Source organism: Taudactylus pleione, unplaced genomic scaffold (assembly GCF_031769625.1).
Source record: "Taudactylus pleione unplaced genomic scaffold, aTauple2 ptg001896l, whole genome shotgun sequence".
NCBI classification, from domain to species: Eukaryota; Metazoa; Chordata; class Amphibia; order Anura; family Myobatrachidae; genus Taudactylus; species Taudactylus pleione.
The window spans coordinates 154,284-180,382 of NW_028286293.1; the positions used below are offsets into that span (position 1 = coordinate 154,284).

The following is a 26,099-nucleotide window of genomic DNA, read 5'->3' on the forward strand; positions in this document are numbered from 1 at the left end:
TACCCATTCCCTTCCATATGTGTCCTGAACCACTGGGCCAACCTACCCCCATCCCTTCACTTAAAAACACCTCTTCATTGCTAGGCGTACCTGTTGCTGGTAGGCACAGCAATGAAGGGATGCTCCTCCCAGCTGTCTTGGGATCAGGACAAATGTCCAGATCAGTGGGGTTGGCGGAACAGTCCCTTCAGTTCAAGATGTCTAATGCATAGTAGTTGGGACACCTCTGATCACCCCAATTCCCTCCACCCAACAACATAAAACCTTTGCATTTCTAAAGAAGCCACCGTCGTGGCCCACAAATCCACAGGCTTTCTTTTAAAATAGTAGGCGTGTTACTCACAAAAACATTGTCAATATTTGCAGCATTTAAACTTTTGTACATGACCTTAATGAATGATAACTAATTATTACTACCCTCTTAAAATAATTTTAACAGTGTTTAATAGTTTTATTAAATTAGGCATATTTGGACATTTTTAATTTATTACAAAAAAAATGCAGTTTCACATTCATAATTTTGTAAGAATTATTTTTAATTGTTTAATAGTATAGTATTGCGTAGCCTGCAGATAACACTGTTGCTGTTATTGTCTGTAAAGAGTATTTATTTGTACAATATTCATAGACACCTGCAAGCAGGTACCTCAATAATAAAAATAATAATTCTGGCAACATTCTTTTAAAAATGTATAGGGGCAGATTCGGTCTAAATGTCACTCCTGAGCAATTCAATCAGGTGCATCACATTTAACACAGATTTCTTTTTCTTGCAGCCTCAGTAGTTGTGATAAAAAAAAAAAATCTGTGTTAAATGCACCCTCTGGGACTTACAGTGCAGCGTAATGCATTGATTTCAACACTTAACACACAATGTATGTGTTAATGTGCCTTCAGAGCCGTAACTATGGTAGTGCGACCTGTGCCATGGTACAGGGCAGGGGGCGCTGTTTGGGCCTGTCAGTTTTCCTGTTTATTAACGTCTCACTTGTATCTTCCTCTTCTTTTATCCCAGCATCTCCTGGCCTCCCCTATCTCTTCCCTGGCCCTTCCCCATCAGGCCATGGCCCTTTTACAGGTGCACTCTCTTATGTTCCTATTTAAAAAATGGGGGGGGGGGGGTCAATGCTCTATCTGGCACAGGGCACCAAAAACTCTAGTTACAGCTCCGTGTGCAATTACCATGCGGGGAAAATGCAGACTAATTGAATAGCTCCTGCATTAAACTCAGAGATTTACCTGTGCAGTAAACACAGCCGGTAATTGAATCTGCCCCATAGTGTATATTATACAGCATTTGGGCACTAGATATCAACTAATGCATGCTTTTTGAAATAAATTAAACCTGTCTAAAATAGTTTCTAGCTTGAGTTTGTCATGGAGAATGAACACATTTGATAAAAAGGTATATCGACCTGTCAATACAACAATATGTACTTAGCTACCAAATGTTTAAAAAGAACACCATTGTCCCCATCTGCAGCTGAGGGGCTTTGCCTGCGCACACATTTTGCAACTTAGTGGAAAAAATGTTAGGCTTCTGAATCACTGTAATTGTCTTGGGGGGAATTCAATTAGCCGCTGAACTTACTGTGGACTTTTAGATCCCGCCATAAGAGCCCTTACTTATTCAATTACTGCTCACGGTAAGCCCAGAGGGTGCACATAACGCAGATTTCTGTTTACACTTCAGGAGTAGCAAACAGATATCAGCATTAAGTGCACCCTCAGGGCTCCCCACGTGCTTACTGTGGACGGTAATTGCATAACTCTGGGCAAATAACCAGCTATCTATGCCTTATTGCACATTAGCTGCGGAGCTTACCTTGGATATAATTGTGAATACCCCCGGGCATTTAACCCGGAGCTAAAAGCCTACGGTAAGTCCAGCAGCTAATCGAATTCCCTCTTGGAGTTGCTCTTTATAGGTGAATTATGGTGGTAATGTAATCTATTCCTGGATGCCACTAATAATACTAACAGGGAACATAGTGTGACAAATGCTGTGGAAGAACTGGACAAATTATAGGTGAGCAAACAAGGTTTCTGCAGTCATTGTTGGGTTTGTAAGACAAGCCGCCAGCCACAAAATGGCTGATAAGTTAACTGGAGAACATTAAAAAAAAAAAAAATTCTGTAACAATAAAAGTATAAACGTTTATCATTGGGGTGTTACCTGAGCCCTATGACCATACACCAAATTTACATTAATAGTACTCCTAAAGATACAATGTATCATTAACTTTCCCTTATATCTGAGAGTTGTTATACATTATACAGTAAAGCCATCTGTTTAAATAGAAATCATCAGGAAACCCAACCATGCAGTTAAAAAGTTTTCACGTTCGGTTTGTCAACCCATACTCTGATAATATGACTATATATAAACACACTTCATCTTTGGTTATCTATGTATTGAAAGATCTAAAAGATTTATTGATCAACTTACGGCATAAAGGCAGACATTCCTATTTCTATAGAATATAACTATCCTGTCATCATCAATGGAAGCAACAATTTGAATAGTTAATGAAAACTAGGTACAGATATATACAACAAGAGGGTGGGTTTATTTGTATCCAGGAATGACTAAAGACATTTTTAGCGTGTATCAACATAAGTGGTGCACCAATATTTATAATGGACTCACCTAATTTGAAATATTGAGCTGTTCTTAATCAGGAAACAGCACATGTGGTGATAAGCACCTTGAATTTACCAAAGTGGATACAGCCCAAACTCTGGATGTGCTCACCATGGAATGACACGCCATTCTCATTAGTGAAGAGCAGTTACTGTAGCATGGATTCTCTATGTATAGAAAACTGTTTAACTGCACTGCTCACCATAGTACTATATTACAATATGAATTGACATACGAAAGATTCACTTAACAAAAAATCTTCTCTATATTAAACTGGTTCTTATATTTTATCATATTAATTAAGTAGTTGACATTGTTCTCCTTATTAACAGATTTCTCTTGTTTTCAATTGGCGTAAGACTCAATAATACTGGAAAAGCTGACCTAGTGTATTAAATATATACAAGCTCACGTTAACAAAAATAGTATGGACACAAGATCTATATCTTAAAATACAGTTTTTGTTTAAAAGAAAAGAAAAAAAAAACTAAAGATCTCCAAACATGCAGCTTATATTTTCAAAAATAGATCTTTTTTTTTTTTTCTTTTATTACAAGCAATAAAATAGGACAAACTAGTGCCTCTGAACACAGTGTAAGATTTCTTGGGACGGATACTGCTAGTTATATGCTCCCAGCTGGTTCACTCAGGATTGAAAGCGTTAACTAGACCATCATTCATGGCAAGCCAAGCTTCATGTAAGGCACTTGCAGTTCTTTACAGTGTAGGAGGGTTAAGGGTAATTCACTTGCATTTATCATGTTTGGCAAGTCAGATGTGTGATGGAGGCTGGGACAGTCTTGAAGGATTTATGATGTAATGACGATGGGATGTCTGTAGTCTGTAGGGAAGAAAAATGAAAGTGTTGTTAGTAAGCAATGGTGGAGGTTAGCACAGGAGGACTTTTTAAGCAATTCACACCCGTTATGATCCTGATGCTCAGCCCAGGAGCCCAGCAATAGAATCACTATACAATATAACCATGTACATGCCTAATAGTCAAATGGATCCATCTACTGGGCTTTAACTCCAAGTGGCCAGAACACTTATGCGGGGTAGTAGTCACCTTCTGACCAAATTATAAACATCCACAATAATGATCTCACTGATTTCACAAATCACATTTGATTTGAGGTCAATTGCCTGACATCTTCTGTGATATTACACCATGTGACTAGCATTAGATTGACACCCAGTGCAGCCAATAGATTTCCTGTGCATGCGTGAAAAGGGTGTGTGGTTTCACAAAAAGGTAGTAATGAGGTTTGTGTGTTATGTTGCACGTTTCTTATGGTACAGCCAACTGAGAACACATGATAGAAGACGGTGGTTGGCAGCGCTAGTAGTAAATGCCAGTCACTGTTCTGTATTTGTACAATCATTTAATTTAGAATAATAGAACAACAATCTCATGAAAAAAATGAATGAATGAAGTGTCATATATATATATATATATATATATATATATATATATATACAGGAGAAATTATAGTGTTTTTACAATGTTATTAGTTTCCACATAAACGGCCTGATTTTGAGATTGGCCACACGAGCAGGCACCCACAGCCATCATCATTAGCAGGGGCGAATTGGGCCACCGAGAAAGTTCCTGCTGGGAAGGTTCCATCTGCCCTCTGCTGGACCGGCTTACCCAGCTTAACAGGGCGGCCCACCCTGCCTACCGGACATCATCTGTGATAATACACCATGTGATTAGCATTAGATTGGACTGTACTGTACTCCAAAGTAAAAGAAAAGAGATCTCAAAACCTAAGTACTGTAGCTGGGATCTGAAATATACCCACATGATAAATATTGACAGGCTAGATTGAGTAATAGGGCAGAATTAGGACTAGATTATTCACAATGCAGATAACGCCTTCACCATTGTGACAAAGTGCAAGTAATAAAAAAATGATAGCCTTCTGAATGAGATAGCAATGTGACATTCTTCTGTCTGAGATTGAGAAGTATGTATGATATAAGTAGCTGACAGGGAATGTTAGTCCTCCTATTGCCATTTTGGTACATTAACCATTAGCAAGAGTGACATGACTTGGTGGGTGGCTTATCAAATGTACATAATTGAGTTTCCTGCATTTTACATCACTGGGGTCTGTGACACACGGTGCGCCCAATAAATTCCTTGTGCACGCGCGTGAAAAGGGTGTGTGGTTCCACTGGGAAGGACGTCGCCTCACGGCACACCCCTGGCTTTGTCACTCGGGTGGGGGAGGCATGCCCAACATTCCCGGAGATGCCAGACTTCCCCCAGAAACTTTCAACGCACTGCTGGCTACACCTGCTTTGCTGTAGAGATTGCTGTGAATAAATATCTGAACAAATGTGTAAATTCTGATGTTATATACTGCGATGCCTTGATCTACTTCAGAAGTCATAATCAATTAAGAAAGTGTTTGAACTTTTAGTCCTTAGATCCTTATCTTTGTAAGGTATTAAGCGATGCTAACACACACATGAAACGTAAATAACCTAGGATCAATAGTAATTAAAAATATTTATTTGATAATGCGATTGTACCATATTTCATATTTGGGCTCCACATACATCTAGCCTCCTGGTGCGTTAAACAGCCCTTATAGTCAAGCCATGCAGGCGTGTATCTATAATGGGTGCGGGAAACACGGGCCCCTGGGTCCAGGGGGGCACCGCACACCCTGCACCGCACACCCTGCACGTATGCGCGGGCGTCCGACGCTGTAAAACGACTGGAAAATGGCAGCGGCGTCCATTTTCCCGTCATTTGCGCATTCGTAGTGCAAGGAATGTCGAAGCTGGATGATTGGCTGAGACCAGATCTCAAGCTAATATCGGGCGACGCTATCTTATATTGCCCCTGACGACGCCATCATGCGTCGTCAGCATGAAACCATTGTGTGCAATGCTAATATGCTATTATTAGCATCGTGCGACTGCATTGCTACCGCATATTGTTAAAAGTCCTACCATACCCCATACGCACATTAAATCATACATATAATATACAAGACGCACAGCGCACAGTTGCACTGTTTATCAAAGCACTCTACACATAAAACGCACCACGCATATTAGCGACTATACGCAATATTCTCACACTTACATATACCAAAACTAATAAAAACATTCCTCCACATTAAAGCCTTAATATTAGAGGTTATATTAGCGAATACTTATGTTGTGAAATGTAATGTATACGATATTTAAGGTACATAAGCTAGTAAACATGTTTGGTACCATTCTAAAGCACTGTTTGTTTGCAGATTTCCAGTTCGACCCGCAAGGAAATGCGTTCGCAAGATATGAACAATATGAAAATAGTGGTTAGAATGTGAAAATGTATGAAGTGTTTTTTTTACTAGTTTAAACCAGTTCGGCAGGAAAACCACACAAAGCAACGTCTGAGGAACTGGGACATACCCCTAGTGATGCTATATGAACTGTCCAATGACCTGCATCATACCAGAATGTCCACGAGCAAGATCCAATGGAAACCCTTTAACTAGTTTCTTTGTTCTGGGATGGTATATAGCTTGCATGCTGGTTCTAGTATACAGTCATTCTTTCTTGGATGACCACAGGCTTCTGGACTGATGACTGTATGCTGGGACCAGTGCGCACGTGTATGTATTGGGCTCTGTTGTATTCTGTATTTCATTATCTTTGCGCTAATTGTGCTAGATGAAAGCATGTAACTTTCTTTTATTACAATAAGAACTTTTGTGCGTTGGAAACACAATTATTGTCTGGACAGCGATTATTTCTCTCTAGCAATGTAAAGGGTATTCATAGGAAAATGACAGCCGCGGCCATTTTCCCGGTGACCTGTGCAGACACTATAGACTCTGAGTGCCTAGAGTCTATAACTCCGGCGCTGGCCACGCACAGCTCAGTGCGCTGCCGGGCGGAGAGGAGGGGGCCCGTGTCAGAGACTGCACACGGGCCCCCTCCTCTCTAGAAACGCCCCTGGAGCCATACCATGGTGTGACTCAGTAGCGCCAAGAGTCTTTTCGTTTGTCTTGTCACTTTCGAATGCGTCTTATTCACACAACGATTTGAATAGAAAATGTAAGCAGCTTCTGCTGATTACAATGATATGCAGCATGTCTATGTTTTCTGTGCATCTGTGGGTGTATCTGCATGCTAAACACTACATTACAGCCGCTGATACTGTAACGTAGCATTTCGCATGCAGATACACCCGTGACCCGCACTCGCTCAGAGAACATAGGCATGCTGCATAGCACAAGCAGGTTCTGCTTATTAAAATTATATCTATTCACATATTTCTGCAAATAAGATGCATTTGAAAGTAAAAAGCACGAAAATTTGCTCAAGCACTACCCAGTCACACTGAGCTCCCACGTTATGTGTGGCGCGACGTGTAGCGCATGGAGGATAGATGTATGTGGGCACATCTGTACTTGAAGGTTTGATAAGATTGCAAATTTTTGGTTTTAATAATTACTATTGCTAACATATTTTTAATGAATAGAACAAAAGTTATATTTTAATTGTATTGTGGTTTATTAATTGAAGAGTGCCCCAACTAACGGGTAAATTTACTAACAATCGTGTTGGTCCAAGATTGCAATCAGGGGAGTATTTTGTAATTTTTCCAAACATGGGAATTTAATTAGAAAAAAAACGGGGTTATGCGCTGTAGCTTTAGAAGTGATCATGGACGATTTTAAAGTTAAAATGCACCCGAAATACAACTAGAAATGAATACACCATCGTTTGAACACGGCAGTAGTTTCCATAGACAGGAATACAACTGGGAATTTACCAAAAATCATGATTAGAATCGCGGGTTTAGTAAAACCAAACACGGCTAAAGATAGAACTTACAAATAGACCCCCTCCTGAGCAGCGTGTCTAGCAGAAACATACACAGACCAGTGTGATCCGTGTATGTTTCTGCCTTTTGCTGTTAAATAAATGGTATTTTTTTTATATTATTTTAACAGTGGGGGTACGGGTGCCGGCTGCCTGCTGGCACTTGTAGTTCCACAAGTGCAAAGGGCAAGCACGCTAGCACCTGTAGTTCCACTGTAAAAAAAAAAATAGAATAATTTTATTTTTCACACTATTATCTCTGCACCCATCGGCCAGGGGTTTAGTATAAGCCTGGTGTGCTCGGAAGAGGGGGGAAACCTTTATTGTGAAAGTCAACCATCTCCACTGAGATTTCCGGCTTGTGCTGACTGGGGTGTTAATGCTTTGGCCGGGGAGACCCATTGAAAGGGTCCATTGGCTATGGTATTACACGAGTCCGGTGCTGGTTTTAAAAATAGGGGGAACCCCACGCCATTTTTTCCCCTATTTTTAAAAACAGGACTGCCCAGTGCGCGTTACTAAAGTACGGGGGAACCCTACATGTTTTTTCTTCTGTATTTTTAGAACCAGAACACTGGGTCAGGAGCCTATGGCGTGTTATGCTTCGGGGAGGGGGGGGGGGCACGTACATTTTACATCTTTTCACCTGGTTCAGGAGCCAATGACTAGTTATGCTTTGAGGGGGGGGGAGCACGTAATTTTTTTAAAATGTTTTAACTCTTTATTACATAACACACACACAAGCAGCCTGCACGTATTTCACTGATATGTGGAGGCTGCTTGTTCGGGAGGGAAGCACGGGGATTAAACACGTAGGAACGATCACATATACAATCGGGAAACACGATCCTGACAAACACGGGAACTTGGCAAATACCTGAATTTATTTTTCTTAAAAACTCCCGATTCTGATTGTTCTTACCCGTGTTTAAAAACAGACAGACTTGGGCAGGACATGAATCTTAGTAAATTTACCCCTAAGTGTCATTCTTTTCCTCCTCAAATGTCCTCCTCAATGATCGGTAGCTGGGCGCTGCACAATAACATCTCAGTGCAGTGTCTGGCTCCTGGTCACCGAGGAGGAGTTGTCTGTTTGGTGTCGCCCCATCGCTGGTGTGATCTGCACCTTCCTAGTGATGCCACTGTATTACATGCAAATAAAATAGCAGCTTTATTCTAGTTCACAGCAGTGTGCTGGACAATTTTTCTGCTTACCTCTTTTCTAGATAACCCCTCCCCTCTCTAGCACCTGGTATGAACTGATAAATGCAATTGAACACAACTTCCATTCCTGGATGTGCCCCGTTAATGTTTTCAGTGGGTCCATGCCCCACTTTGTGCACGCCGCAGCTTTTTAAGAGGGCCCGTTATTCAGAACAAGGCGTGGCCACACCACAACACTTGACCACTCCCCATTCTAGTATAAGGTCCTGGCCAATCTCTTGGCGAACTGCTTATGACTTGCACTCTGATAGATTTTTGCTTTGTGTCATTCTTTGTTAATAACCCTAATTCCTGTAATTGGTGACCACATGCATATAGCTTTAGAATATTGTATGAAATAACTTCCAGAGTCTATAATATTGTCTAGTCACCTCAGATCTATTTCTATCCATTTACAGAGCTCCTAGATTACAATGACTTTCTTTTTTTTATTTAAATACAAAAGAAATAAACATTCCCCATAAAATAATGGTATTTGTGTTTTTTACATACAGTATATAGAGTGCCAACCTTTTTCAAGCCTCTGTGCAACAAGGAAGGCAATTAGGACATTCATGGCTTCATTTTCAGCATAAAAGTCTGGCACAAGAAGTGAGTATTGAGGTTTGTGTGTTATGTTGCACGTTTCTTATGGTACAGCCAACTGAGAACACATGATAGATGACGGTGGTTGGCAGCGCTAGTAGTAAATGCCAGTCACTTTTCCGGATTTGTACAATCATTTAATTAAGAATAATAGAACAACAATGTCATGAAAAAAAAATTAATGAATGAAATGCCATATATACGAGAGAAAATAGTGTCTTTGCAATGTTATTAGTAAATGTGTGAGCCACATTTTCCATATAAACGGCCTGATTGTGAGAGAACCGTTTGTGGTGCATGCGCTGCCTGACAGTAAGTGCGAGAAGCGTCTGCAGCTGGAACTGCGTCCAACAAATCAGGCTCAAAATGTTCTAAATACAAAACCTCAACATACGTTCTTTACTGCTTTGTATATCAAATGGGAATCTTCTTTCCTGCAGTAGTTCAAATGGAAATGCTAGTAAGTAATCCAAATGGACAGCCGCAACTTACATAATATAGCTGTATACTATCAGCTGGACGGGTCAATATGCAAACAACCAATCATAAGTGGCTAAATTCTGCTAGCAGTGCACACATCTTTGCAACTGGTCTCCAGTACTTTGCTACAGTATATTTCCCATGAGAGTCCTGAATTTGGGGTATACTAACCTACTCTCCTTGAATGTCGGGGAGACTCATACATTTTTGGGGAGCCCCCCTGACTCCAGAAAGAATAGGTGACCCTCCCACACACTGGCCACTTCCTTCTACAATGGGCAGGATGGGGAGCATTAAGCCACGGATTGTCCATAAGTGATGAGCTGAATCTCCGAGCACATTCCCAGAGGGGAGTAAATAAAAGTTGGCAAGTATGATTTGGTAGGGGGCTCTCCCAGACTCCCAAAAGAGTGGGCCAGTCTCCTGCATGCAATCCATTTCCCAAAAGAAATGGACAGCCTGGGGGTTTGATGACATAATTTGCATTAAATAGCAGCGGGGGTGTCACAATGAAGCGATCCAGGGACCCCACCTCCCTCACTAGGAGCTGCTTTATTACAATGCAATATCAATGTTTGTACTGTTGGCCACATTGAGACACTTGGGTACATAAGAGCCCAAGCATACTGAAAACAAGGGTTTTCACCATAAGCGTATTTATAATGGGAGCAGGCTCCTGGGTTCAGGGAGGCCCTGCACCACACCCCCTGCACCCAGTGTATACCATCTGTCGGCAAATGGGTCCTAACTCTGCAGTGCCATCTTCCCAGTGACATCTTTGGGAACATGGCACCGCACAGTTAAAGGAAAGACTCTGGCACTGTGCCAGAACTTTTGCTCACTTGTGCACATGTGCCATCTTCTCGAATATCATTTGGAAGATGGTGCCGTGGAGAAGGGGGTATCCGCTTGCTGACACAAGGTAAATCGCTGAGGGGTTGGGAGGAAGCACGCTGTTCAGAGGAGAGGGCCTGCTGCACATAGGCCCCGTCGGGAGTTAACATGCCCCTGTTTTCCACAAAGATATAATTGTGTTAAATAAGCATATTAACAATTATGAAAGGTCATGGCTACGTATAGAAATGCTGGCCTGTCCTGGTTGCCAACCGGTATGGATAAAATAACGGTTGAGGCTGCAAGAGGCAACCTCAATGTCTATGAAATGGGAGTGATTGTGTGTATGTGCAGTAACGAAGAGAGCGCCACTTGCTAATTTCCATCAGCATCAGTACCTAAGGTGATGTTAGCATTGAACGCTGTGGAAAAAACATCAGCAGCAAAGGAATATGCGTGCCCAGAAGCCGACACAGGGGGGTGCCCCTTCGACACTTTTCCCTGCACCAGGTCATACACTATCTAGCCCCTCCCCACTCCCCTCCCTTAAGAACATACACTACTCACCTGGACTCACCTGACCGCCCAGGTGAGTAGTGTATATTCCGGAGGGAGGGGGATGGGTTAGTCCCTGACCAGCTCATAGCACATACCTATGAGCAAACATCAACAGGGGGTCTTATATATATATATATATATATATATATATAATGGGTTCACGTTTAGCCTATATTTACCTCTGTGTCAATTCTGCTGTAACCACTGGGAAAATAGCACAGGTACCGTTTCCCAAAGGTCTGTGCATGCGCAGTAGAGAAATCACCAGGAAAATGGCGCCAGCATAATTTTCCCAGAGATCTGTGGAATCTGACACAATACCAGAGACTACTCGGCACATGCACCAGGCTTGCCTACCCTCCCGATTTGGCCGGGAGCCTCCCGAATATTGGGTGCCGCTCCCAGCCCCCCAGAAAGGCAGACAAGCCTTCCAACATTCCCGAACCCTCCCGACCTCCCCCCAGAATATACTACAAATACCCGCAGCGGAGGGGGGTGGTGACACGATTTGCTCTGAATCGCATCATCGTGACCCCGCCCCCTGCTTCACAGTGGCAAAAATAACGGCATTGTGAAGAGGGGGTGGGGCCATGATGACACCATCGCATGACTCCACCCCCAACGTGTCACAGCTGTCCGGTCATGCCTCCCGCTGTTAGCCGACAATCAGCTCCCTCCCTGAAGGAGGGAGCAGATTGTCGGCAAGTATGACAAGCACTGGCTTTTACACCACCCTTGCGGTGGGTGGAAGTTTTACCATAAGATTGTCTGTGCATTTAAATACAAGACAAAACATCCAAACAAAATGCAGATCAATTAACTGCACATTTTTAAATGGTGGCACAAGCAGCCGGTATGGACAGACACAGTTTACCACAGAGCAGGATATCATAGTTGGGTTGCAGGAACTGCTCATCACACCTGGCATTGCATATGTTCTGTGGTACAAAAGGCACAGACAACTGGTTACCCTGCAGAAGACATAGGACCTGATTCACTAAGGAATGCTATTCTGCTTATACGCACGCAACGCAGCTGCTAAGATCAGCGGTGACATGTAAATGTTCCCATTCGCACTGCGATCGCAGCCTAACATAAAGACGCCCACTTCCCCGAACAGCTGTATACTTTGATAACATAAAGACAACAATCTGTATCATCGAGTAACATCAGACAGTTAATGAAGCCCAGACCTTACTCAGGAATTGCTTACTTATGCGCACGCTATGATGCCTCAGGCGGCATCTGGTATCGCAGTGGATAATTTATGCACGCCTCTGCAACAACATTGAAATGCACTGGCACGCCTGCGTTTCACTGACCACTCCCTGTCACACCCTGGGGCAAATGTACTAAGCTCTGTAAAGTGATAGTTTGGAAAGTGATACCAACGAATCAGTGGCGTCACAAGGGGGGTGCGGTGGGTGCGGGCCGCACCGAGTGTCACCCTCCAAGGGGGTGACACCAAAATCCCCCCCCGCTCAGCAGAGCCTGCACTGCAGGGAGACGCCAGGCTGGAGAGGCGCTCTCCCTGCAGAAGCTGCTGAGACAGATTTTACTTCTGCCGGTGGTTACTTCGACGCTCTCTGCATTATCTGGCGGTTACTACGACGCTCTCTGTATTATCTTGCGGTTACTACGACGCTCTCTGCATTATATGGCGGTTACTACGACGCTCTCCGCATTATCTGGCTGTTACGACGATGCTCTCTGCATTATCTGGCGGTTACTACGACGCTCTCTGTATTATCTGGCGGTTACTACGATGATCTCTGCATTATCTGGCGGTTACTACAACGCTCTCTGTATTATCTGGCGGTTACTACGATGATCTCTGCATTATCTGGCGGTTACTACAATGATCTCTGTATTATCTGGCGGTTACTACGATGCTCTCTGTATTATCTGGCGGTTACTACGATGCTCTCTGTATTATCTGGCGGTTACTACGATGCTCTCTGCATTATCTGACGGTTACTACAATGCTCTCTGTATTATCTGGCTGTTACTACAATGCTCTCTGTATTATCTGGCGGTTACTACGATGCTCTCTGTATTATCTGGCGGTTACTACGATGCTCTCTGCATTATCTGGTGGTTACTACGACGCTCTCTGTATTATCTGGCGGCTACTACGATGCTCTCTGCATTATCTGGCGGTTACTACAATGCTGTCTGCATTATCTGGCGGTTACTACAATGCTCTATGTACTATCTGGCGGTTACCATGACGCTTTCTGCATTATCTGGCGGTTACTACGATGCTCTCTGTATTATCTGGCGGTTACTACAATGCTCTCTGCATTATCTGGCGGTTACTACGATGCTCTCTGCATTATCTGGCAATCACTGTTACACTCTATGCAATACAATAGGGGGCATTACTTCTGGGGGTAATATTATAGGGGGCATTACCACTGCCATTGTGGGCACTATTAGGGGGCATTACTAATGGGGGCACTACTACAGGGAGCATTACTTTTGATGGCACTACTACAGGGGGCATTACTACTGAAGGCATTACTACTAGGGGCACTACTAATGGGGGCATTACTACTAGGGGCATTTCTACTGAGGGCATTAATACTGGGGTCACTACTATAGGGGGCACTAATACTATAGAGGGCACTACTATAAGGGGCATCACCACTACCGCTGGGGGCACTATTAGGGGGCATTACCACTGGGGACATTGCATAGGGGCACTGCATAAGGGGCACCACTACTGTGGGCACTGCATACGGGGCACCACTACTGGGGGCATTGTGTAAATGTGTCTGCTGGACTGGTATTTGGGGAGAGTTTGCGGAGCTGCGCATCAATTTATTTATTTTTTTGGTGGGGGGGGGGGTGTCACCATTAGTTATAGCACCGGGTGACACCAACACTAGTGACGCCTCTGAAACCAATCAGCTCCTAACTGTCATTTTTCAAACACAGCCTGTAGCATGACTGTTAGGAACTGAGTGGCTGGTAGTTTATCACTTTCCATTTTATCACTTTCCAGAGCTTAGTACATCTCCCTCCCTGAACAGTCACTTCCTGTCAATCAGTGTATAATGACGATGCGTGCTCACTGCATTCGCAAACCAGTCGCAGTTAAGAGTTTGTGCGCACTGTGACGCGGACGCATGCACAGTAAGCGACAATCGGCCAATTGCGTGCGTATAAGAAATTGCATCCCTTGCTGAATCAGACCCATAATACAGTCAGATGAATCCTCCTTCACCATTTTCTACAAATGGACGAGATCACATGTGGTGCCAACCTAATAAGTCTATGGCCTTGACTGCTCGTTTCCATCAGTGAAGGATTATGGTGGGTGTATTTTCCTGGCAGATATTTCTTTAGAAGACAAGGTCAATGCTAATCATGTTGCAGCAGTTCTTTCCTGATTAAATGGTGTATTCCAGTATAGCAATTCCCCAGTGAAGATCATGGGCCAAATGTAATAGGGTGAGAGATTAAAAAATGTGAGAGTTTAGCAGTAATCTCTCACACTATTACATTGGTCGAGTTGAATCTTCAAAATGGAAAAACATCTGGACGAGAGTTTAAATCATGAGAATTTTTTGAGTCTGATAAACATGCAAGTTTGTATGTTGTCAGACTGTTTTCCATTGGCTGAGTTTTAAAAGTGTTAGTTTACTCTCACATTTTCTAAACTCACTTTATTACATTTACCCCATATGTGAGTGAGCAGAAATGCTTTACACTGATCCTAATTCAGACACAAAAAGCTGTTGTTATATAGGGCGTTGTGGGCCAATTATGTCACATGCTGAAGCATTGGTAGGTAAGTGACGTGACCTGAAGGTTTATGTTTTACTAGGACTCTCAGTCTTGTTCTAGGGGGCCTATGTATTAATAATCACGGTACTGTTGCGATTAACAATCCAACTCGCCGTGAATATTTTCATTTTTAATGAAAATATCCCAGCTATGTACTACCAGGAACTCGCAGGGACAGCAGTTGCGGTAAGTCTTTCACTGAAGTAAAGACTTCCCTGAGGGAAGCTGACACTGCGCATGTGCAGAGCGTCAGCTTCTGGGATCAGCCTGAGGCCGAGGGGGAGAGATCGAAGTATAGACATACCGTAGTTTACTGAAGATGAAGATGGTGCAAACTACTGGTATTTAGCTCCGAAAAGCTTAGCACATAGGGGTTAGATCGAAGTCCCCATTGATAATAATAGGGACTGTGATCTGAAGTACTAATTAGCACTTTGCAGGAGATTTCTGTGAATTTCCTGAATTGTGCCATTAGTACATAGGATCGATACATAAAATTATGCAGAAACAGCAGTTTTTGCATAATTTTATGTAAAAAATTGGCTTGATACATAGGCCCCCTGATCAGTGTTTCCCAAACTCAATCCTCAGGGAGCAATAAAGGTACCCACACACTGTCAGATATTATGCACGATTTGCCTGCCGATTTCGATGCATCGAAACGGCAAATTGTGCAAAATATGTGCAAATCGTCCATTCACGATGCCGATGTACGTACTCCGGGTTTTAATCGCATCTTCAGATCTTCCATCCTGCTGGTAAGATCTGGCAATCTCGTTAACGATGCACTGGAAATAGTTTAGGACGCACGATAAATCATTAGTAGATCGTTTGTCAAAATGAATATTTTATGCACGATATCATCAGTCCAGGAGTGCCAGGGAGCTCAAGAGAAATCATTTGCGTGTCAGTGTTTGGGCACCTTTACAGTGCATGGTTCCATTTTTCCTAGTTGGTACACAGGTATAATCATTACTAGATGACACATTTTAAAAGATCCACAAGTGAACCTAATTATGTCACTTCTGATTCTGTGAGGACACCTAGAAAACATGCACTTAGTGCTCCCTGAGGAATCAGTTTGGGAAACAAGAGAATACAAGAATGTTGTTTTTTGTTTATACTATACATAATCCAGAAACAGACATTTGTAGGCATTATTTGATCCATACTTGCCAACTCTCCCTCATTGTCAGGGAGACTCCCTGAAACAGTAGCAATCTCCCTGAAGAGCCTAGCAATCTCCCTGATTCTACCTTACCCCCATTATGAATATGTAATATATAAAAATAAACAGAGATATTTACATTCAAACGGGCTCATTAGTATCATGTCCTTGCATTGGTTATACGGCACAATGATCCCTATGGCTACATGCATATTCTGTAATGTATCAGTGTGTTTTCATCAAAAAATAGATCTTACTACCTGCTTTTGGGTTCGTTTACATGTGGATGTAAGTCAATTTTATGACACACCCCTCAGATGTAGCAGTACACACCTACATTACCGCTGCGCTCATAGGTGGTGCTTTCACAATCTCCTTGAAATGCTTTTTCAAAAGTAGACAAGTATGATTTGATCTGATGATTTATCTGATGAATACCACACTAAGATAAAAACAAATCAATATGTGGTCTAAGCTGAAAGTCTACCTTTATCTCCCATATCACTAATACCCTTTTTCCACCGCCGCAAAAACCTGTGTTATTGTGAGTCGCGGCTCGGTGTTAAAGGGTTAACCTGGGTCCGGGATGCAGTCAGGAAGCCGCTGGTCGAAATGCCGACCGCCGGCTTCCCGACTGTCTAATCCAGGCAGGGGTCTAATGACAGGCGTCGAGTTCCCGACGCCTGTCATTTTACCTACGCTGGGAGACCGACGGCCGGCATACCGATCGAAGGTAAGACGGGCGGCGGGCGCAGACAGCTGAGGGTTAGGTTAGGGGCTCCCGGGTCAGGCACCCCCTGGGAGGGTTAGGGTTAGGCTAGGGGAAGGGGGGCTTAGGGTTAGGCACCCCCAGGGTGAGGTTAGGGTTAGGCATCCCCTTCCCCCGGAAGACTTAGGTTTAGGCTGCGGGGGAGGGGGGGTTAGGTTTAGGCACTTACAGGAGGGGTTAGGGTTAGGCACCCCTAAGGGAGGGTTAGGGTTAGGGGGGTGGTTAGGTTAGTAAATAGAGAAAATACCTTCTGGTGTTCCAGCGTCGGGATTCGAACCACCGGACAGTGAAAGACCCGGGTTACAGTGCAGTGTAAACGGGTAACACGTGTAGTCTGACCCGGCAATATCCCAGGTTCAGCTTGCAGTGTAAACATGGTTCAAGCCACTGCGACATGGCTTGAAACCTGTATTCAGTGTCCCAGGCTGGACCCGGGATTTAGGTTAGATTATTTAAAACTCAGAGGAACTCTAATTTCTGAGCATAAGGTCAATTCCATAAGCACTTAAGAGCATCTTGCTTCACTCTGTCATGCTCTTTAAAGCATATTAAGTTTTATAACAAAATATAAATCTGTCAAGCTCTTTTGGCGCTGATATTACTGATAAATACTTTGTTGATTAACCCATTCAAACATGTCTGAAGTCTGTATACCACTCATTGATAAGTTAAAATGTTTGGGTAACAAACAAAAATAAACAAGTGCTATCATGTACTGTAAATATAGATTTACATGGATAATAAGATTAACAAAATATAAAGCTAGATAATTTACATGTCACGTGGCATTGTGAAGAGACGGCAACTACATATGTTGCTTGATACTTAGCAAAATTGTGCCACTTTCTCCTATATATACTCAAAGGCCCCCATACATCAGCAATCTGAAAACCACAATAGAACAATTTGAAGATTTATTGCCCGATGTTAGGATTTCAGTGATTTGCAGATCGATTACAGCAAACACAGATCTGTCAATCTTGAAAGGCCCATCATTTTACTAGTAACGGTCTGCAAATCTGCTGATTGTTACCATACACTAGCAATCTACAGCCCCAATCGATCTGTGAAATCCAATATGTTGGACAATCTGATTTAACAACTCCAATCACTTTTTGGTTGCAATCTGCGATCTGTGAAGCCCATACATTGCAGATTTTTATATACAATCGATTGCAAATTGCAGAATTGCCACAATCGATTGCTGATGTATGAGGGCCTTTACATATGTATCATACTTGAGGACTCCCTGAAATAGTGGTGATCTCCTTGACTCCCTGAAGAGTATAGTAATAAGTGTGATTGCCCCTTACCCTTATTATGTAGCTGTTTATATATATATATATATATATATACACACATTGAAATGGGATCATTAGTATCATTTCCCTGCATTGGTTATAAGGCACAAAGATCCCTATGGCTACATGCATTTTCTGATAAGTATCAGTGTATTTTCATCAAGAGGTTGATCTTACTAAAGGTGCGTACACACACAACGAAGTGAGTAATGAACGATTTTCGTTGAACGATTTTCGTTCACTTTTTCCCTTGAAAAAGTGAACGAAAATCATTTTACAAAGTAGTTGGTTTTACTTTACTTAATAAACGATTTTCTGTGTGTTGATGGAAAAATGTTGCAACTTCTATTGAAAATCGTTCAGTTGGCCAGTCTGACTGAACTACAAACTACAATCGACAAACGTGAACGCTCATGAACGATAATCGTTCGTTTATCGTTTTACAGTGAACGAATTTTTGAACGATAACGACGTCGTTATAGTTAAATCGTTCAAAAAATCGTTGTGTGTGTACGCACCTTTACTGCTTTGGTGCTCATTTACATTTGGATGTAAGGCAATGTTATGGCACGCCTCTCAGATGTAGCAGTACACGCCCACTTTACCGCCGCGCTCATAGGTGTTGCTTTCACAATCTCCCTGAAATGTTTTTTCAAAAGTAGGCAAGTATGGTTAACAAGGATGTGTTGTGGATTACTGGTGATTTATGCCCAAGGATGTGTGCTCCTCTACAATACATGTGTATTGCATTACAGGGTGTGTATGCTTCCCTACAGAGTGTGTACACAAACACTTTATATACATTATATATACAGTCTCTCTCTCTCTCTCTATACACATACACACACAAATCTACATTGTATATATCAAATCAGGATAAATCATGTAGACAATCTGGCAGAAAGAGAGAGAGAATGGGAGAAAGGGATTATGTAAAACCTGTTGCAGAATGAAGTCATTATCCGAGCAAGTTACATCATTCCACAGAAACGTATTCTTCATTCATTTTAAATTTCTCATTATCCTGCCTAATAAAAATGCATAGATGTTAACATTTAAAATAATCTCCGGGAGCATCCAGCGTGCCATGTGTTTGTAGCATACACGGATGTTAATTTATTTATTTCCCAATCAGCATACTTTTATTATTATTATTATTATTATTATTATTATTATTATTATTATTAATAATAATAATAATAATAATAATAATGTATTATTATTGCCTTGGTTATAAGGTAATATTTGCTATTTTGTAATTATTATTCTCATTTATTTCTACAGTGCCACCATTTTAGACAGCGCTGTACAGAGAATATCAGGCATTTATTTCCGCTCCTGCTCAATTGGAGCCTACACCAGGCTTGCCTACCCTCCCGATTTGGCTGGGAACCTCTCGAATATCGGGTACCACTCCCGGCCCCCTGGAAGGCCATGCAAGCCTCCGGCAGCCGCCGACCCATCCACCCTCCCAGCAGTAATGATAGGGGGGAGGGGAGTGTTAATGGATAGTGTGATAAATCATTAACATGTCTCATGAAGTGGAGACTTTGGGGCCTATTTATTAAGCTGATTCCTCCCATAAACCATATGGAAATGGCAGTTTCCATGTGATTTGAGCATCCTGTCTACTTAAGAAAAACTTGGCGCAGGACATATCAGAGAAGGGCTTTGAAGTACAATCCACTTCCAATCCTGGAGTGGTAGATGGACAAACCAGGTCAGTAAAGCGCAACGGAATATGCTGCGCTATATAAGAAACTGTTAATAAATAATAATAAATTATATTTCTCTCAAAATTCAGTTCAAATATTTGCTATTACTTGCACTGACAAAGTCATTTTTGGAGAAACTGTAGCTAGATGTAAAGGGCTATCACTAGAGGGAACAAAGCCGCTATATACAAATTGCTGCTTTAACTTGCACAAAAGCAACTGAATGGTTAATAGCCATTTATTTATTCAGCTCTTCTGTGACTGCCCTATATTTCCTGTATGATGAAGCAGCATATAAAATGACCCAGTTTTCCTGAGAAGAGAATACATATCTGAGAGACAGTGTAAGCTGTTTTATAGTTTATAACTGTAATACTTCAAAGTCAAGGCAAACTTGACAGTAAAAAAAAGTGTAAAGAGACATCAATGGAAATGTGAAAAAAGCAAGAGGATTCAAATCAATAGCTTTTACATGAAACGTGATTATGTTTTGATATACAATATTTATAAAGTATACTGTATACATTATACACTATGTAGACAACAATGATGGGGTACTCACAGCAAATAGATCAACAAGATTTTATTGACGTCAGTACTTTGTAGGTCCACCACGTGCAGTGATTACTGCAGACACCCTTCTTGGCTAACTGTCCACAAGTCCCTGGACAACAGCAGGTGATATGTTTTGCCATTCCGCCTTAAGTACAGTGACCAACTGTGACATTGAAGAAGGTCGAGTCGGCCTAGAACCCATCCGTCGCTCCAATTCGTCCCAGAGGTTCTCAATGGGGTTAAGATCTGGACTCTGGGCTGGCCAGTCCATCCTGGTTACCAAATTATCTGTATATCAGTCCAGCGTCACCCTGGAAACATGACAGGTGGCATTGCCGTCCTTATAAAAACATTAATTGTTTCTATAGACCTGCAAGTGCATGGGCCTCCCTACTAAGTGTTCTTGTCGAAACCGCCCAGTAGTGGCCATTTTAAACTCCTGTGTAACGGTGTGCATTTCGCTTCCACGGGGGTGTCCAATCATTTTTGTCTACATAGTGTAGCAGGAGTAGGCAAACGGAGGCATTACATGTCCCAGCCTACCCTGCCAAAGTTTTAGCATGCCCTAACAGAATACCAGTGACAGGGCATGCTGGGATGTGTTCCACAGCAGCTAGCATGCCATAGGTTGCCTACCCCTGCTTTATAGTATGAGAAAGCTAAATTCTGTTCTAGCGTAGTATACAAAACAAAATAAATGGTTTTATTGTGTGAAAGCCAGTGAAGTGCGGCCGGTGCTATCGCACAGGGCACCACAGGTCTGGGGGCGCTGTTTGGGTCTGTCAAATTCTGTTTATTATCATTCTTGCTTGTAGCTTCCCCTTATTTCATCCCCAGCATCTCCTGGCCTCTCCTATCTCTTCCCTGGCCCTTTCCCATGAAGCCATGCCCATTTTTCGGGTGCATCATGTCCCGCGGCCGGTGCCATCGCACAGGGCACCACAGGTCAGGGGGCGCTGTTTGGGTCTGTCAAATTTCTGTTTATTATCATTCTTGCTTGTAGCTTCCTCTTATTTCATCCCCAGCATCTCCTGGCCTCTCCTATCTCTTCCCTGGCCCTTCCCCATGAAGCCATGGCCTTTTTTGGGTGCATTATGTCCCTTTGAAAAATGAGGGGGGTTCCAATGCTATTTCTGGCACAGGGCACCAAAAAATCTAGTTACGGCTGTGTGAGAGCATATTGTGTTGGAGGTGCACTGCAACACATTTTATCTTATAGACCCTCCAACATGACCCCTTCCATCAGGTACAAATTGCTCTGCTCCTGGACTTCCCTCTTAATATATGATTGCAGTCACCACTGTTGAACTAGTTAATGGATGAGAAGGGTGTTTCACACAGTTGTCTGCAATCTAAATTAAGAAGGAATACCAGGAGCAGAGCATTTTGTACCTGATGGAAGGGGTCATGTTAGAGGGTCTTATCTACCTACATAATTGTATCATATATTTTTTACTTTTTAATATTTTAAGTAATATTTTTATTTACCAAGATGTGAAGCTTTAGAAATCACTCTACATTTTTTAAGAATGTTACAATCCAATATGTTTTGTTTCTGTCTCTTTTTTAAGCGGTAATGCTATATATTAAACTGGGCTTGGCCACACAAGGTCACCCAAAGGCACACCCTGATCCAGTTATCATAACACGTCTTCAACACAGTGCTGATAGTCAAAATCCGGAGGTCAAGCAACGCAGAAAGAATGTACTGGGATGGAAGAGGTATGGAAATGATGACTCATACCAGTGCACAGCTTAGTTTTTACACTGCGGTCTCAGGGGGTCTGTAACTTACCAGCGCACTGTTGTTTTGATGAATAGCCTGAGACTCCAGTGGCCAACAAGGAAGAACACATTAATACCCACAAGACAGACTGTAGCCACCATCACACACCTGGTACCTGTAAAATAAAAACATCTAATGTTTAGAGAATTCATATGAATAATTCTAACTGAATAGTTTATCTTTCAAATTATTATCATCAGTTGCTAACAGTCCAACATTAAGTGAGCATAATTTGGTCCCTATGCACAGATCAGGACCTAAACTGGTCAAAGAGGAGAGCACATCATTTGAGAATGTTACTTTTTTCTCACTAGCCATTCCTATTTCCTGCGGTAAGAAAGAGTGTGGAATAGTCATTTTCATGTTTTTCCTACAGATATGCGGATATTGTAGAGAGTATTGGACAAGTAGCCTGGACAGGATGTTCACAGGAGAGCAGCTGTGAAGCTGTCACATTCAGATGTCACTGGTGTGCACAGAATTGAAGGGTACTGGTAGAGGAGGTGAAGGAGTCTGTGGGCAGTCCTGTGCTCAGAACTGTTGAATATGCTTGTTACGCATATTGATACAATTCTTTTTGTTTTGTTAAATAACGTCTGGCGGGCCCCATGCAGCCCTTAAGTCAGCTGTTCACCATCACTGCTTTATACACAGCATAGATCAGCCCGCTTCCTAACGTTAGATCTCAATGGGGGCATTCTGACACGTGAGGCATGATGTAACCTGTTGCACACAAACAATAAATCCCTAACTCTAGTTAAACACTAAAGACACTATATATTGTAAGCCCCAAAAGTTGTGCTTTTAGTTATAAAACCACACAAAGCTATGGAGATTGAGGACCTCATTCAGAGTCGGTCGAAGCGGCCGCACGGTCGTATAGAAAAAGGGTCCGGATATGCAAATGATGCACACGCATGTTGCGTACCTAAGGTCGGATCGTTAGCTGGCCGGCCAAGGGGTGGATGCGGTCGGATCGCTAAAAATACGCCCACATCTCGTACGCATAGTGCGTCATCTCCGGCTACATAAGGATTAATCGCGAGCATCGTATGCCATCGGAACTGGTCGTAGAGCTAAAGGTTGACCTGACCCTCTCTTAAGCTCTACAATCATGTCAGTGTAAAACCTCCCCTGTCACGTGTGCCATGACACTACTCTGTTAATTATGCACTCCCATAAAACGCCGTTCGCATAATGAGGCACGCCTGCGTTCGGATCTCCACACCCCCGTTTTCAAGCACCTTCCCCTGTTACCACCCACAAACGCCTCATTCTGTCACTCAAACTACCGACCTGGCGGTGTTCAAGGAGAGAGAAATTTCTGCTCGTAGCTGCTAGTTTGCGCACGCGCATTGCGAACTGTACGCATGCGCAGGTCAGCGAACATCGGCTGCATACGACCGTGCGGCCGCTTCGACTGACTCTGAATGAAGTCCTGAGTCCCCTTGTGTAAGAAAAATTCTACACAACTATAGCTGAGTTACTGTATATACAGTAAATAGTTGCCCAGGTTCTACACACAATGAAACCCTTTGCAACCAGATATTAACCTTCATAAGTCTGACTAGAGTGAAGGGTGGCCTCTGTATGGTTGCTATGGATTAGAGCACTCCACTGCTCTTTGCACCATTACTACATAATAAGTGTTAAGTACATACTATAATAAGTAAAATGCTAATGTTTTCTTGACCTGGAATCCTACAATATTTTTCAATCAAACATATTAAGGTATATCTATGCTGTGTCCTGCTCTGTTCCACTCCACTCCCCGCTGTGACTGTGGTTCTGTCTCGCATAACACTCTCTCTGCTGCTCTGTCCGCAGCCCCCCCCCAATGCACTGTCCCACATCCTTCCCCCTCTGTCCAACCCCCATACTTGCCCCATTCCCAGGGCCCCCGGTCCGTGGGTTCTCATCTCCTAAGTCTGTCCCGTCTCTCTAGCTCCCACTGTGCATGCATGCTGGACATGGGATATATGAGGGTGGTTCAATAAGTGAGGTAACAAGACCTCTCATGCATGTAATGTTCTCTATTTCTTTCTAATTCCCAGCCAGACCAGAGCAGATAGACGGTCATTGCTTCCCCTCACAGCCATTAGACTGCACTTCATTTTAGTCATACTGTCCCAACATCAGTTGTAAGATGGTGGGACTGCCGGAAAGGTGGTCAAACATTGAGGTGCGCAGTGAGATCTGAAGGGCACAGTAGCACCTGAAATTCATTGTCAACTTGTCGAGGTGTGCATTGATAACATCATGTCACGGAAACCGGTTTGTGTTTGGTGCACTGCTTTTGATAAAGTCAGGACACACGTTCATAATGAGCAGCGATTCAACCGGCCAAGCATGTCCACCACAGATGACAAAAGCGCTGTCCACTCCCTGCCCCCAAACTGCGTGCGATGATGCCGACACCCACCATCAGACTTGTACGCAAACTGTCACGTTTGCGTACAAGTCTGAATCAAGCCGATAGGGCACCCCCCCAAACCACCTCCCCTCTGGGCTCTCCCAGATCCAAAAGGTAACATTTTTATGTTAATGAAAATCATTTAAGTCAAAGTATTCTGTGCAAGATCTCAGAAAATACTGCAAACAAAATGCAACAGTATATAAAATAGGCAACACTAGATATGTTGTTATGGCTAAACAAGAACACAACAGAGCAGATTGACTACCTTGTAACCAGAGGGGAGCCTTGTTCTGTATAGATTTACACTGTACTAAATGCTTTCCAGCTGCTGAGGCAAATGACTGTTCCAGCAGCAGCAGTAACCATTTTCTGCTGTAAACCTAATTAAAAAGGTTTTACATGCAGCCTCTGCAGAGACTGCTAGCTGTATTGTGTCTACTTCAGAATTCATTGTGTTCAAGAGCTTGAATCTTTTTTTTTTACATTGTAATAATTAGGAATGTAATTTATAACATGACTGCACTTTGAAAGAATTACTAAGAAGTCAATTAATCCTAACTGATTACTGCACAGTCTGTATAAATTGCCAAATTCCCGTTGTGGGAAATAAAAACTGGTTAAAAAAAATATGTCAATATACAAAGCTAATGGTATTTGGGAAACATTTCTGGTTACGGAAGCAAATATCAGACCTCAAATGACATTAACTATATAAAATATAAAGCCATTTTAATAAAGTGTCAAGCTCCAAAAGCCTTAGATTTACGTTGTTAGGTTTATGTAGAATTTCAAAAACTGTTTAATATTTGAAACTATTCAAGTATCAGAGCATAAATCTGTAGATGCCTTAATGCACCATAGGAGGTAAGTCCATGGGACAAAAAAGTCACAGAATACACAGTAGCCCTTGTGTGAGAGCATGTGCTAATACATAAAAACAAAAGCCAGTGACATTTGCTATCTCAAGCCAAGATTTAGATAACAGTAAAAAAATAAAATAAAGTCAATTCCCATTATTAGCAAAGTAATAAAAATAACTAAAACTGTTAAAAAAGGTGTAAATGGTGGGAGGAGCCTTAATAAGAGGGAGGATGTACTTGACATCCCGGTGGTCGGGATTCTGGTGCCGGTATTCTGAGTTTCGGCATCCAGACGGTAAGTATTAGGGTTAAGGGAAGGGTTAGGTTTAGGGGTTAGGTACTAGGGGGAGGGTTATGGTTAGGCTGCGAGGGGGAGGGTGTGGGTTAGGCTGCAGGGGGGGGAGGAGAGGGTTAGGCTGCAGGGGGGGAGGGTTAGGGCTAGACAGGAAAGGTAGGTTAGGGTAAGGGTTAGATAACATACCTTTGGGCGTCGGGATTCTGACTGTCGGGATGTTGCGGACATTTTCCCGGTGACCTACGCATACTTCAAAGACTCTGGGTGCACTCTAGTGC

General features: G+C 42.6%; 1 protein-coding gene across 1 annotated transcript in view; it reads right to left on the reverse strand.

The window, feature by feature from the left end:
* Nucleotides 1-427: 427 nt before the first annotated feature.
* RBPMS (RNA binding protein, mRNA processing factor) overlaps nucleotides 428-26,099 on the reverse strand; it is a 260,875-nt gene continuing 235,203 nt past the window's right edge. Inside the window, exons 8-9 of the mRNA XM_088465184.1 lie at nucleotides 22,260-22,365; nucleotides 428-3,485 (exon numbers count right to left, since the gene is read on the reverse strand). The gene's annotated coding sequence lies outside the window, so the exon portion shown is untranslated. The remainder of the gene's footprint in view (nucleotides 3,486-22,259; nucleotides 22,366-26,099) is intronic.